This window comes from Rousettus aegyptiacus, unplaced genomic scaffold (genome assembly GCF_014176215.1).
Source record: "Rousettus aegyptiacus isolate mRouAeg1 unplaced genomic scaffold, mRouAeg1.p scaffold_m13_p_15, whole genome shotgun sequence".
NCBI classification, from domain to species: domain Eukaryota; kingdom Metazoa; phylum Chordata; class Mammalia; order Chiroptera; family Pteropodidae; genus Rousettus; species Rousettus aegyptiacus.
Window position 1 is genome coordinate 10,645,604 of NW_023416290.1, and position 16,380 is coordinate 10,661,983.

Genomic DNA, 16,380 nt, shown 5'->3' on the forward strand with positions numbered 1-16,380 from the left:
TAACTTTCGTAACAATCCTATAAGGTTGGAACTATCATTGTCCCCATTTTTCATACGCAAAAACGAAGGCATAAAGAGATTAAGCACAACTAATAAAAGATTCAAACCCAGGCACTCCAGCTTCAAAGCCTTCCCACTTTATCTCCACGATACACCTCCTTGTAAACCCCGGTGTCCTTGTTTAAATAACACTCTTTCCTCAAACCGAATACCAGTAAGTCCAAGCCGCATCGCAAGTTCACTACCGAGTTTCTCCTCCAGTTCTGAACCACACACTGGAACTATATTGTAAAGAATATAAAATCTCTGCAGTCCCTGCGGTCTCTCCACGTTTGGGGAGAGGGTGTGTGGAGCCACGCAAATGTTTTCTGTCGGGGGCTAACGCCGCCGCGAACAAGTGCCGCAAAGCCAGAGCTGGTGTGTCTCTCCCACCCGGAGTTCACAGCAGGAGCCGCCCGCCGCCCGGACCCGCGCGCTCCTGCCCGGCGCGCAAGCGGCACCGCGGGCCGTCCGGCCACCCGCACCTGCATGGGGCGTGCCCGCGGAGTCCCTCCAACTCGCCCGCGCGCCGCCAGGACCCCTCCTCACACTTACCTTCGGCGACCCGCGCCCGGCGCGTGGCGAGCGGCAAGCAGCGCCACAGCTGCGCCACACTCGGCCCGGCTCCGCGACCCGCCTCCGGCCCCCAGCGGCGCCCTCCGCGCCCCCCTCTCGGGCAGACCTCTGGGCCCCGCTCCCGCCGCAGGCCCGGCCCCCGCCAATCACCGGCGCCGTCTGGGCTGCCGGCCCCCCGCTGGGCGGGGCTTCTGCCCACTCAGCTCTGCCCCCGGCGCTCTAGCGGGCAGTGGACCCGAGACAAGCTGCGGGCAGAATGCCACATGGAAGGGGGTGCCCGTGGGAATTTAACCCAGAGGGAGGAAGAGCAGGACGCAGGCGAAGGCAACCTGGAAAAGGAGACAGCCATCGGGGTAAGATGAAGAAGGAGCCTCGGGAAGGCGAAGAGAAGTCACTGTCCCCAGGTTCCAGCTAAGTAAGATGTAGGGGGAGACATCTTAAAACAACAAAGTTCACTTTTCAGGGGACTGGCTGTGCTCATTCTCCTGGAGCAGGGCAGGAGTCACACTTGAATTCAGGGTTCCATGCATGAGAAGTCATGGGAATGGGATTAAGAGGGGGCAAAAAAAGGAAAGCAATTCCTCCACCACACATCCCCGTTCTTAATTTTCAAAACAATGGAAAGGGCTCCCAGTAAGAATCATCACTCCAACCTTAAATTAATGTTAACCATTCCCTCTTCCCTCGAACAGATCAGGCTCTTTTCAAGAGAGCAGACCGATTACGCCCTGGCCAAGTCTGGCATTCATGCCCACAGCGTACTATACTACGAGGTTTGTGACTGCATATACGGCTGAACGGGAAAAATCAGACCCACTGGAAAAAAGTATTTTAACTACTAATGTGTATAATTTTGGAAGGTGAAAAACGTTTTGAGGAATCAAGTTAATAACACTGAATTATAGTAGGGAAACATGCGTCACTTTGCCAACAAACAGGATGGATACACAGTAACCTTTACCACAAGAATTTCTGAAAATACTGCCAAGAGCCCAGCCTGGCTGTGTGACGTAAGATTTCCTTATCTGCAGAATGAAGAAATTAGGTCAGGTGAGCACATGACCTCTAAATGCCCTTCCACACTCCATGTCATCCTGCCAGGCTCAACAATTAAAGGAGGAGGACTGCAGAGAAAGCACTGTCCAGTTAGGAGCCACACAAGAGAAATTGGGAAGTTTTAGAAAAGGCATCAGGGATCTCTGGCATCGCTTTCGTTCAAGCTCTCCTTTCTGACTTCTATAATAACATTCTTGTCCTAGCTCAAACCCTTTGACTCTTCTTCCCTCTCGATCCTCGCATTTAGTCACCAGGTCCTTGGCTTTCTCCATTACAGAATCTCTTCAATGACCCTTGTCATTTTCACTGCCATCTCTTTATAAAGTCCGAATTCAAAGAACTCAGGATCTTGGATCTGACCCTCACCTACTTTTTCCATCTCATCTCTAACTACTCTCTGTGTACACATCTTTCTGACAGACTGTCTCCTCACTGTACACTAGCCACAATGTACCGCCAACATTCCTGCCACTGAACACCCATAGCTTTCCAGTTCAGAATACCTCTTCTCAGTTCTAGCTACCTGTCTGGACTATAGTAGCTCAGCTCAGGGACCTCTCTATGCAATAAAATGCTATAATATTTAGGATCTGTACCACTCAACTGGGCACTTAACAGGGTGACCTGGTTTTGTTTTCTGTTATTTATAATATTTATCTCCAAAACTAAACTATAAGCTCCTCGCTGGATATCCCAGACCCCAGCCAATCAAAGAAGAAAAAACTACTTTCAACATCTCAAAAAGCCTAAAAGAAATTATATATTCATCTATAATTAGTCTTATAACAGCAAGATTTTCTGTTTTGTCCAAAATTATGACATTGATGTTAACACCAGTTACTGCATGCTAACCAAAGCTTTGATGTGACTGATTCAAAAAAAAAAAAAAAAAAGGGAAGATTAACTGCTATTAAATAAAACTTCTTTTGAAGATTAAATCTTAGACATTTCTGGAAGTGCATAAAAAATGTAGCCTACCCATTCTTTGCCACCCATTGCTCAAACAAGTGATATACCCGTAGTGAATACTTAAAAACATATTCATCTATCTATGATTATTTTCGGCTTTTCTTAAACTCTCTCCCTTGCTATACTTAAAACACTGGTCTATTCTTTTTCATGCAAATAAGATTGTAGTAGTTTTCCCCTTCGAATTTCAAACAAATTCTCAAGAATAAGATAAACAAGAATCACATAGCACTCCTTGGAGTTGAACTAGAAAGGCTTTTAGTGTTCCAGAAATAAACCCTCAGACCACAGAAAACTGCCTATGTTAGGGGGCCCTACAAACTATTAACATCTTCAGAGAGTAAATTTTCCTTAACTGCAACCTTATCCAGATGACACAAGTAGAAGCAGAACCAAGTTTGCAGAATGACTACCGAGTAAGAGTGAAAAGTGATTTGCAATCTATCAATGGCCCCTTGTGCTTTGAAAATGTCCCTGGCATGTTGAAGGAAGGCCCCAGAGCTCTGAAGTCTGGCCCAAACTATCTATAAATCACAACTCACAGCAAACCTTTATAATATACTGGAGATTTAAGAAATATTAAATAGACTAAACAAGTCACACTTCATTTTACAGAATGGTTGTACCAGAGGCTATCTGTTATACACTCTTGGAACTTTTCTCTTCCTCTCCTCAAAATGTTACATGACTGTTTTTTTTGTTTTGTTTTTTTGTTTTTTGTTATTTTTTTTTTTTCAGGTAACTTTTAAAAGTAGAGCTTTGGGGGAACTTCTGAATCCACCCAAGGTAGAGTAACAAGGACCATATTTACCTTCCCACCTAAATCAACAACAACAACAAAAAAGAGACAGGCAAAATATATAAAACGATAGTTTTAAAGGTACTGAATATCAGGCAATGAAGGAGAATGATCCCTCAGAGATGGGAAATAAGCAAGGTGTACCCCAGCTTATCACCTTCAGAGAATTTATAGGCCATGGCATAGGAAAGGGGGGTTGCAGGAGACCCAGCAGAGTCTCTGAGTTGAACAGTTAAAGCTGTGAGTCTGGGAGAAAAAGATGGCTAGAGTTCATAGGACAGAGGAGACAAGATAACATCACAGAGAATCCCAGAGATCTGCAGAGGGTCCTCCTTGAGAATTCAACAGCGCTGATCAATGCATGCATGTGAGAAAATGACCCTAGGTCCAGGAAAGAATAAAGCATCTGAAAGCATTAGAAGAAGTATTAGGCCCTCACAGAGAGCCAGAAATAGTGATTATTCACACCAGGCCAGCTGGAAAACCTCCCAATTCAACGAGGCAAAGTACACAGAAGTATTTCGCCTTAGTAGTGGAGATTAATTAGCTCCAGACTAAATGCTACTTTGGTGCTGCCAAAAGAATACAAGTTCCACAAGGATCAAACTATTTTTAAGTATTTTAACTGCATCTCAAATTAAAATTTCAAGCATATTTATAAAAATACAGAAATATTCAGCACCCAACAAGATAAAATTCACAATATTTGCTATTCAGTCAAATATAACAAGGCATGCAAAGAAGCAGAAAAATATGACAGTTAATGAGGGGAAAAATCGATCACTGAAACTAACCCACAACTGACATGGATGTTAGAATTAGCAGACAAGGATATTAAAAGAGTTATTATAATGATAATATACTCAAAAATTAAGCAGACAAGGAAGGTATAAAATTTCCTAAATCTCATGTCTAGAGGTGAAAACAACAATCTCTAAGGTGAAAAATACACTGGATGGAATTAACAGAAGAGTAGACATTGCAGAAGGAAAGAATAGTGAACCTGAAGACATACAACAGAACTATATAGAGAAAAAGAATTAGAAAGAAAGAGAGCCAATGAGTTACCTATGTGGCACACCTCAAAGTAGCCTAATATACTTGTCATTGGAGTCTCTGAAGGAGAGGGTAAAGGTGGGATTGGGAAAGGAGATAAGAAAAGATCTTTGAAGAAATATGACTGATCTTTTTCAAAATCTGATGAAAATTATAAACCCACAGATCTGACAAGCTCAATTAACCCAACCACTAGAAACATGAAGAAAACTTCACTAAGACAGTTCATAATGAATTTAACAAAAAACAATGATAAAGCAAACAGTAATAGCAGCCAGAGGAAAAAAGGTCATGTTATATATGGAGGAAACAATGCAACTTCTTTGAAGTACTGAATGAAAAACTCAGAATTCTATACCCAGCAAAAGTACCTTTCAAATCAGAGGCAATATAAAGATATTTTTCATATGTACAAAAGCTGAAAGAATTCAAAACCAGCAGACTTACACCATGAACAATATTAAAGGAAGTACATCGGACAGAAGAAAAATATTTCCAGATTTCTGGACATACAGATGTATACTAGGAATGAGGAACACTTGTAATAGTAACTACGAAGGTAAATGTATGCTGTTAATTTTTTATAATTTAAATCTCTTTAAAAGATAGCAACTGTTTAAACAATAAGAGTAAAAATTTATTGAGGGCTTTATTTATAAGTAAAGTGTGTGATGACAATAGCATGAAGGCTGGGATGAGAGATATAGACATATACTATTATAAGGTGTATGTAAGTGTAAACATCCTATAAGTGATGTGGTATAATTCAACTGAAGATAGACTGTTTTAGATAGAAGCCAGACTAAATTAAAGATGTATACTTATACTCTAAAACCACCATTAACATAAGGGAGAAAGGAGTATAACTAATAAGCCAACAAAGGAGAAAAAATGGAATCATAATGCTCAATCCAAAATAAGGCGGATAAGAGGAAAAAAAGGACACAAAGAGCAGATAAGACACATAGAAAAAAAATAAGGGCAAGATAATAGACATAACTCATCAACAATAACAATTAAACATAATGGTCAAAACACTCCAATTAAAATGAATAAACACTCCAATCATAATGAATAAATAAAACACCCAGCTATATGTTGCCTACGAAAAAACTACACTTCAAATATGAAGACACGAATAGGGTAAGAGAATGAAAAAAGATATAACATGTTAACACTCATCACAATAAAAGCTGGAGTAGCTGTATTAATATCATAAAAGTATATTTCAGAACAAATAATATTACTAGGGAAAGAGAAGGTCATTTCATAATTATAAAGAGGCCGATTCATCTGGAAGACACACAAAAAATGTCTGTACCTAATAACAGCTTCAAAATACATGAGAAAAAACTGAAACAATTTCAAGGAAAAATAGACACATCCACAGTTATAGTCAGAGCTTTCAAAAACCTCTCACAATAACAGCACGAGTAAAGAGAAAATCAGCAAGGATATTGTCTTAGTCAATTCAGGCTGTCATAACAAAATACCACAGCTTATAAGCAACAGAAATTTAATCCTCAGTTCTGGATACTGGAAATTGGAGATCAGGATACCAGCATGGTTGAGTGAGAGCTCTCTTCTTGGTTCATACCCAGGACCTCCTCTCTGTGTCCTCTGATGGTAGGACTAAGGAGTTTTGCGGGAGCTCTTTCAGAACAGTACTAATCCCATTCATGAGGGCCCCACCCTCATGACCTAATCACCTCCCAAAGGCCCCACCTACTAATACCATCATCACCTTTGGAGGTTAGGATTTCAACATATAAATTTAGGGGTGTGGGTACACAAACATTCAGACCATAGCAGATAGAAAAACCTAAACAACACTATTAACCTAACTGACATTTACAGATCACTCCAAGACAGAAGAATATTCATGTTTTTCAAGTGCACACCAGACATTTACCAAGATAGACCATATATTGGGCCACGAAACAAATGTCAATAAAATATAAGAATTCAAGTCACACAAAGTATGTTCCCTAAGTACAATGAAATTAGATATCAATAACAAAAAGACATCTGGAAAATCTCCAAATATATGGAATCAAGATATACAATTCTAAATAATCCATGGGTAAAAAATCAAAAGGAAAATTAGAAAATATTTTGCACTGAATTAAAATGCAAACACACATATCAAAATTTGTGAATGACACTAAAATAGTACTTAGGAGATAATATTAAAAAAGAAAAAAGGTCTCAAATCAATCACCCCAGCTTCCACTTAAATATTTAAAAGAAAAGCAAATTGAATGAAAATAATCCAAGAAAGGACGTAATCAGAGCATGAATCAATGAAAAAGAGAAAAATTAATGAAATCGAAAGTTGATTTTTCAAAAAATATGAGTAGAATTGACAAATCAGATTGATTAGCACTAAAAGAGAGAAGATACACATTACCAGTATTAATGTGACATTACTTCAGATCCTAAAGACACCAAAAGTATAATAAAGGAATTTTATGAAGAATTATATACCGATAAATTCAACAACTTAGGAATGTACAAATTTCTTAAAAGACATAAACTACCAAAGCTCACTCAAGAAGAGGTAAATCAAATAACCCCATATTTATTAAAGAAATTGAGTTTGTACTTAAAAACCTCTCACAAAGAAAATTCCAGTACCATATGGCCTTACTGGTGAATTCTACCAAATATTTAAGATGGAAATGATGGCAAATTTATATAAATTTTCCAGATAATTGGAGGAGGTAGTACTTCCCAACGCTTATTGTTAAGTGTTACCTTAACAATAAAAAAAGAAACTTCAAATCATATCCATCAGGTACAGAGATGGCAAAAATTCTAAACAAAATTTTAGTAAGTTGCATCCAAAAATATATAAAAAGGATACTACATCATGACCAAGTGTGGTTTATCCAAAGAATGCAAGGTTGGTTTAACATTTTAAAATTAATCAATATAATTCACATAGTAAACTAAAACAGACAAACCATATGATTATCTTAATAGACACATAAACAGCGTTTAATGAAATCCAACTTCCATTCCTGCTAAAAACTCTCAGCAAACTGGAAGTAGAAGGGAACTTTCTACACCTGATAAAGGGCATCTACAAAGATCCTACAGCTAAATCATACTTACTGTGGAAAGACTGAAAGCTTTCTCCCTAAGATTACGACACAACAAATGGGTCTCATTATTTCTAGTCGACACTGTACTAGGAGTTCTAGCCATGAAAATCAGGCAAGAAAAAGAAATAAGACCCCAGAGTAGAAAGGAGGAACTACAACTGTCTTTACTCGAATTTCATATAATTGCTTTAGGGTGGCAATAATGAAAAACACGGAAACCAGGTACTGGTGAGGAGGTGAAGAAAATGGAGCCCTCATTGTTGGTAGGAATGTAAAATGGAGTAAGTAGCTGCTGTGGAAAACGGACTGGCAGTTCCTCAAAAAGTTAAACATGGAATAGCCCTATGACCCAACAATTCCACATCGAGACATATGCCCAGAACTGAAAACTGATACCCAAATAAATACTTACACATGCATGTAAGTATAGCAGCACTACTCACAATAGCCCAAAAGATGGAAACAACTAAATGTCCATCGACCGATGAATGGATAAACAGACTGTGTGGTATATATGTTCCTGAGAATACTACGAAGCCTTAAAAAGAAATGAAGTACTGATACATGCTACAATGTGGGTCAACCTCAAAAACATCATGCTAAGTGAAAGTGGTTAGACATGAGAGGTCACATCCTGAATGAATCCACTTATATGAAATATTAAAAATAGTTGCATTCATAGACACAGAAAGCAGATTGATAGTTGCCAAGGGGCTGGGGGGAGTGGGCAGAAGGGATGAGGGAAAGGGGAATAACTACTTAATGGACATAGGGTTTAATTTGGGGGCGATAAAATTTTTGAAACGAGATAGAAGTTGTACCACATTATAAATGTACTAAATGCCACTGATTTGTTCATTTTAAAATGGTTAATTTTGTTATGTGAATTTCACCTTACTTGAAAAAAAAAACCCCTCAAATATTCCAATGATAACTGATAAGATCTAATCACTTAGCCTCTCAGAGCCTCCATATTCTGTCCATCGTATAACCCTACTTCCCCTTCATACACCTCATGCTCCAAGCAAAACGGACTCTTTCTTTACATGCAACACAGAGCCTCCTTTCTCAACATATGCAAGTCCCGCTCATCATTCAAGGCATTATTCAAGTACAAGCTCCTTCAGGAATTTGTTCTCTTTTAGTAGGGAATAATCTCTTTCCTGTATGCTCCTAAGAACATTTTATCTGCACCTCTTGCTTTCTACCTTAGAGCTATTTATTTATATATCCTCTATCAGCCAGTAAGTGTTGGCGAGATCCATATATGATTCCTTCTTATACCCAAGATCCCGGGAACACACTTACACAGATCAGACACCTAAATATTTGTTGAAAGGAAAAGATTAATATAAAATGAATTTCTGCATATGAATCCCCTTGGCTTTATTATAAAATTAGAAATGTGCTTTTCTGGGAATATACTTGACTCTAGCATGTCTAAAATTCTTTGAAAACTACACATAAGTAATACAGGTAATATCACCATTTCCTGATGTAATAGTGATTTAAAATATTCTGAATACTAATATAAAATGACTAGAACTATTTATATCCTTGACAATAATCGCTAATGTCCTTAACAGTACAAGTCATAATAATAATAGCTGACACTTATGTGTCAAACTCTCCGAGCACTTTATAAATACATATTGATCCTCACAATAAGCCTATGAACTATGTACAATTATCATCCCCACTGTACACATGAAGAAACACGGTTCAATGTCACTGAGCTAGTAACTGGTGACCTCGAAATTACAGAGTCCATCCTCTCGACCACTATACTATGTCACCTCTCTATAATAATAGTTTAATTCTGTGTAATAAAATAGCACTGAGAGGTTAATGAGTTTCCAAGAAAACATTTTCTAACATTCTGGAGCAGGTTAATATGAAACTTCCACTGTTTTCTCAGACTTTATGCCCGGAATTTTGAGATGGCTGATAACTTTTAGAAAGAAACTTGATTTCAATGTACTGAAAAAAATGATATTGACTAAAATACAAAGTTGAAGCTAGAATACTACATAGTACATAATTAAAGATATAAAGAGGAAACTATAATAAAGAAACACAACAAAAGATTAAGTACAGGAATGGGACTGTACACTTACTGAAATATAAAAGAACCTGAAAACTGCATGAAGACTTCTGAAAATATAATTTTTAAATGTGATTTTCTGTAGCTCAAATTCCAATATAATTCTTATATAAAACAGTGCTTATTTTTCTTTTGCTTAAATGCATGTTGGTTTACATAAATATTAATGTTCTTGTGAAGGGACCTAACTCTATAAAAGAGAATTAACACCCTATGATATTACATTAAAGCCTCACACAGCGGTAGGCCAAAGAAAATAAAATTTGATAAGCAACAATTAGCGGTCAGTCATCTCAGAGAGGAAATAAAATCTTTGAACTTGACATCCAATCAAATCCTTTTTTCAACTCACAAAAGTCAGTTCTTTTCTATTAATTTCATATGCAGAAAATCATCTTATCAATGATGGGCTGAATAATTTTATTTGACAGTGGGATTTGGAATAGGCCTTTGGGTTTAAATTTGTATAAAATGAATTACATGATATGTTTGATAACTTTTAATCCGTGGTTAATTACTCATATTTCCTTTAAAATGATGCCTAATTAAGATACTATTAGTGGAGACAGAGCTTACAAGGACAGTTTTATGTATTCTTTTGTGTGCTTAGGAGGGAAATAATTTTCTCCTGATTCAATAGACTATGAAGTTTTTTGTTGTTTCTCCAGTTTAGGTCCCAGAGCTCAGCACTAACAACTTCAATCATAAGAATGTATTTTCTAAGCTTTTATTGTAGGTTCACCTTTTACCTAATTAAAACACTCTCGGGTTCTCATCCTCTGTGATTTTTCTCTATTCATACCAAATTTCTGCCACAGGAACTTATGTCTTTTAGCAACAGAATAACAGAAACATAAAAAATGATACAACATCCAAAGTCATTTGCAGAGAATGAGGTAAAAATGGAAGGAGAGAAAGATGACTATTCCTAATACTAAATCCTTGATCTGATACCATGATTTATAAATTACTAATTATTGATTCAGCTAGTGTCTCCATCAATTGAAGATTAACCTTTCTTCTGGCAAAGAGTATAATAAAAATTCAACTTAATTCAACAAGTACTGATTACCTAATATGTACAATAATATGTTCTCTACTGAGCCCTATGGTACAGTACATTAAGTGTATAAAATTTTTTTAAAAACTTTTAATCCTACCATCTATTGTTTATAGAACAAGAAATAAAGGTTATTAAGTATAGAAATTATAGAATGACCAATAGAGTAGCTAAAAATGGTGACCCTGACACGGTGAGGGAAGGAGGGTAATGCGCAGTGAGCTCGTCTCACATATTTTAATTGTACGTTCAAAGATGGTGTACAAAGTTGACAAAAATCAAGGAATAAAGGTAGGTTTATTATTTAGAGATATAAAGGAAAATATAATAGGAACTAAAAGCAAAAAGGATTAAAAATAGCTCCTTCTCAAACATCAACTAAAGACCTAACTAAACTGATTAGAGGGAATATTTCAAGTGACTTCAAAACAAAGTGTATTCCTGTGGGATAAGCCCTAAGGACAAAAATAAATAAATAAATAACATAAAAAATCTTAAACTCTATTAAAGTAATCATATTGTTGGTAATAGTATTATTATTCTGAAACCTATTCGTGTTGTGGGATAAAGAAAATGAGTAATTACCCTGTGGTTTTAATAGCCAAGAATTTTGATGTGGGGAAAAAAGATTCAGATTAGATTAGGTTTAAAAAAAAAAAACTACAATATTGAATTTCAGTTAGAAGTAACATTATGAATATATTTTGTATTTTGCCTTTAAAATATATGTATATATGTATTACCCAGCTCTGGCACAAATAGACCTAAAATCAATGACCATCGCAGTGACATGAGTCCTATCAGCATCTAGACAGTGGTCTCTAAATACACCCCACTAAAATGAACCAGGGTTCCTTGTAGAACTAGCTGATTGCAGATTTGGGAAAGGAAATATATAAGACGAGCGTGGAATGCCTTAACTTCCTTATTTTCTAATATGATATAAATGACTACTAGAGTCATGCCAAAGGCTTCAGAAGCCAACTCAAAGAGTTAACCAAAAATGGGAAAATTGAGCATTAAAAAGAACAATGACTATGGTGAACTAAAACATACTGAATGTTAAATCTAGGAGTCTACAAAGGTACTAAAGAATATAAAACAAACTTCATAAATTACCTTTGAGTGATGCTGAGGAGCTGAACCATTTGAGTTTTTTTTTTTTGAAATCAAGTAAATACAGGATAGAAATCAAGTCTTTATCCTGTCTTTCCAATATAAGGTAACCAAATAGTTGACAAGGGGGCTTCTCTTTATAGAATGATTCCAGCTAATGAATAGAGAATAGAATTAGAATACCACCATTCTGTAACCCTTAATGAATTAATGCGTCTGAGCAATGATCATCAATGGCTGCTCGCCTTATAAAAGAAGAGCCGACCAGATATTTTATGCCTCCTAATGGAAGACACACCATCACTTACTTATGATGTACTCTTGCCAAAAAATATGAACCCAAATCACATCAAGTTTCTATCTCTAACTTCCAATTTATAAGAAATAACAGGGGCCAGAGGTATGTGAGAAATAACATTTCAGGGCTGCAATCAACAAAATTTAGTGAGAAATTTTACAGGAAAAAAATGACTTCGTTTCTTCATTATCTAAATTATAAGAGAAAAAAGAAAGGCAGGAAATATAAACTAAAAGACTTAGAGAGATATATCAACTACCCATTGTGATATATGGCTATTTCTTGGATCTTTCTTGGACATGAAAAACCGAAAAAATTATGTAGCAACTGGGGAAATTTAAACATGACTGGCTATCTAATGACATTAAGAAATCGTTGGGGTTTTTTTTTTTTTTTTTTTTTGGTATGATGATGTTATTCTGCTATGTTTTTTAAGAGTCAATATTTTAGAGATAATACTGGATAATTTTGGATAAAATGGCCTGATGTCTCAGATTTGCCTCAAACTTGTGTATGTGTGGGTAGGGGGAGCGGGTGATTAGCTGAATAAGATTTGGCAATAAGAAGATAAGTGTTGAAACTGGGCAATACATTTATGGAGGCTCATTATACTATTAGACTATTCTTTATGTTTGAAATATTCTATAATAATTTTTTTTTTCTTAGAACAGTATTTGATTCAGAGGAACAGTGAGTTGGAAGATTGTTGCTTTTCATTATAACCCTTCCTGTACTACCCCTTTTTTAATATTACATGCACATAGTTTATTTCTAAGGAAACAGTCTTATTAATAAGAAATACACATGTTGTAGACAGAACAAACTGCTGGTTGCCAGAGAGGAGGAGGGTGAGCAGATGGGTGAAAAAGGTGAAGGGGATTAAGAGAACCAAACTGAATAGAATAAATAAGTCACAGGGATGTACTGTATAGCATAAGGAATATAGTCAATAATATTGTAATGACTTTCTACATTGACAGATGGCTAGTAGAATAATCATGAGGCATATAAATGTCGAATTACTACGTTGTACACCTGAAACTAATATAATATTGTATGTTGACTATACGTTAATAAAAATACATACATAGGTTAAAAATGTAATGAGTCTATGACGATTTAGTTTTAAACTGAACGATATACACCAGTATTTTGCAAAGCAGAGTCCATGAGCCTCCGGAAGGCCCCAAATTCTTTCAGGGGGTCTGTGAGGTGAAACTATTTTCATAAAGCCATGAAGATGTCATTGGCCTTCTCCGCTGTGCTGACATTTGCACTGAGGGTGCAGAAGCCGTGGCGTGCAGAGCTGCAGGCGCCCTGCCGTGAGCCACAGCAGTGGCCCTGCTGTACCACTCGCCACCGTACTCTCTGCCAACGCTTGCAGTTTGAAAAGAGGAGCAAAGCCAGGTTCACTTAAGGATGTCCTTGATAAAGCGCTAAACATTATTAATTTTAAAAATCTTGACCCTGGAGTACATTTCTTTTTAATATTCTCTGTGTGACACGCTCGAAGTATGCACACCGAGGACTGACGATCGCCCAGGGAGAGCCCTTCCTCGTGCGGCTGTGACTGTTCACATTAAAAGCTAGACTAGTTGCTTTTCTGTGGAACACCATTTTTACTCACAAGGACAACTGACAAACGACAATATTTGCCAGACTTGGGTATTTGGCAGACATTTTCTTAAAAACAGACAAAGTAAGCCAGTCACATCAAGGAAAACAAGCCAGTGTATTTGTTGGCAACGATAAAACGTGAGCTTGCAAGTGAAATTTAGAATTTTGAAAAAATTGTTTCTGCTTGACTGCTTCCCTCCACTGGAAGATTTTTCTGATGTGCTCAGTTGGTGATATTAACAAATGTGATTTTAAAAAAAATGTTGTTAAATTAAATGTGTCAACACTTGGAATTTCTGCATAAATCAGTGAGCCAATACTTTCCAAATGACTAATGCACAAACTTACAAAACTACGCATGCATCAAAGATCCTTTCAAAACGTAAGGTGACTGGAGTGAGTTGAATGGTGGCCCCCCGAAAGGATCACAAGATGAGATCATCTGGATTATCCAGGTGAGCCCTAAATCCAACGACCATGGACCCTATAAGAGACAGAATAGGAGATGTAGAGGAGAAGGCCACGTGAAGATGGAGAAAGAACCCCCAGAAGCCAGAAGAGGTACAGAACGACTGTGCCCTAGAGTCTTTGAAGAAAGTGCAGTCCTGCTGACAGCTGATTTCAGACTTCTAGCCTCCAGAACTGTAGAGAGAATAAATTTTTTGTCGTCTTAAGCCTGTTTATTGTGTTCATTTGCAATGGCAGCCCTCATAAATTAACATAGTGACCAATGGATGTTAATGTAACTGGGTCCAAAAATATACCGATATAGATTCAGAGTCTATTTGCATCTAATCTTTAAGAAACTACCACTCGTCAAATCTTGAAATAGTATTGAAGAATCTCCACAATTTTCTGAAAAAGGATATTTTCTTAAAATATCCCTGCTTTTCCCCACTACACATCTTCATGAAGACTGATTTTTTTTTTTTACATACTTCAATCAAAACAACGTATTTTAACAGTTCGAACGCAGAAGCAGATATAAGGATCCAGCTGTCTCCTATTAAGCCACACAGTAAAGAGGTTTGAAATATGTAAAATAATGCTAATCTCACAATTTTTTTAGCTTGTTATTGTGTAATAGGTATATCTTTTTTAATTTAAATGAATATTTTTAAAATTTGTTTTAACTTCTTATATAATAAATATCGATAACCCATATAAATACAAACTCTTGGGGGTCTTCAATAATTTTTAAGAGTGTAAGGGGTTCTGAGACAACAACGTTTGGGAACCACAGTTACACACAATTGGCAAAAGAGGACGGACAAGTAGGGGCCTGACTAGTCAGAAAGGTATCACGTACACAGGATTTCAGTTATTTTGAACTACGCATTGGATTTTCAGGAACAGGAAGACAGGAAAATTTCCTTCCATGCCAAAGAACCCCACGAGCATGCAGAATACACGTTAGAAACAGATCTACACATGATACTGTCAGGGAATGCCGGGCCATCAATAAATACATAAACATGTAATTTTACATATCGATTACTATTTTTAAAAAACAATAGATGCATGAATCAATCTCGCGATTCTCTGCTAGTGTTTGGAAATTCACATCTTGAAAAGACTTTTGGTTTTATAAATGTGGGTCACATGCTCTTCTCCTTATTCCTTGTACTCCAAGTAGATGGAGTGAGATCTTCCGAACACTAACCTAGCCAACCACAACCCCCTTAGTCTCCATACACTCGCCTGGAACACTCATGCCTTTTAGGTTCAGTGCAGTCAACTACTGCTACTATACCAGGTGGCTTAAACAACAAAAATTCATTTTCTTACAATTCTAGAGGCTAAACATCTGAGATCAAGGTGTCTGCAGGGCTGGTTTCTTCTGAGGCCTCTCTCCTTGGCTTGTAGGTGGCCATCCTTTCCCTGTGTCTTCACATGGTCCTCCTTCTGTACCTGTGCGTCCACATTTCCTGTTCTTATAAGGACACCAGTCATTTTGGGGTAGAGCCCACCCTAATGATCTTATTTAACCTCAATCATCTCTTTTAAGACCCTATCTTCAAATATAGTCACATTCTGAGGTACTAGGGGGTTAGAATTTTAACATATGAATGCAAGGCAGGGACACAATTCAGTCCATAACACTAGGCTAACCCCACTCATCCTTTGGGAATCAGCCTGAACTGTACTTCGTCAGGGAAGTTCTCCTTGACCCTGGACTTAGGTTAGAGCCCTTGTTATACTCACATAGTATCCAATACTTATCCCACATAGCATTTACCACACAAATGTAATTAAATACTCAGTGTAACTGTTTTACGACTCTCTCTCCTACCAAGCCCTAAGAATCACGAGGGCAGAGACTGTACCTGTCATGTTCGCCCCTGGGCCCACAGGGTTTAATGAGTTTTAGTGGCTGACATACTAGGCTCACTCAAAGAGTGAGTGAAGGAATGCTGTGTGGTGTCACAACATTACAGAGTTTCATGGACGAAAGCCCCAGGTCTGTGAGCCTGCCTGGGAAGCGTTCTGAGTAATGAGGCGGCCGCCATCCTCAAAAGATGTACCAGCAAATCTTGGTTGTAAAGTCTAACTGGCTGTTAATCCCACTAGAGCACTAGGTTA

At 37.4% G+C, this 16,380-nt stretch overlaps 1 protein-coding gene across 14 annotated transcripts in view; it reads right to left on the bottom strand.

Annotated features, from left to right (window-relative positions):
- LOC107514820 (serine/threonine-protein kinase Sgk3) overlaps positions 1 to 16,380 on the bottom strand; it is a 120,024-nt gene that overhangs the window by 55,973 nt on the left and 47,671 nt on the right. Inside the window, exon 1 of one of the 14 annotated variants that reach the window (XM_016152933.2) lies at positions 595 to 696. The exons of 12 other annotated variants lie outside the window; for them this stretch is intronic. The gene's annotated coding sequence lies outside the window, so the exon portion shown is untranslated. Of the gene's footprint in view, positions 1 to 594; positions 697 to 16,380 lie in introns of those variants that run through there. One more of the 14 variants, XM_016152931.2, reaches the window with a different exon arrangement.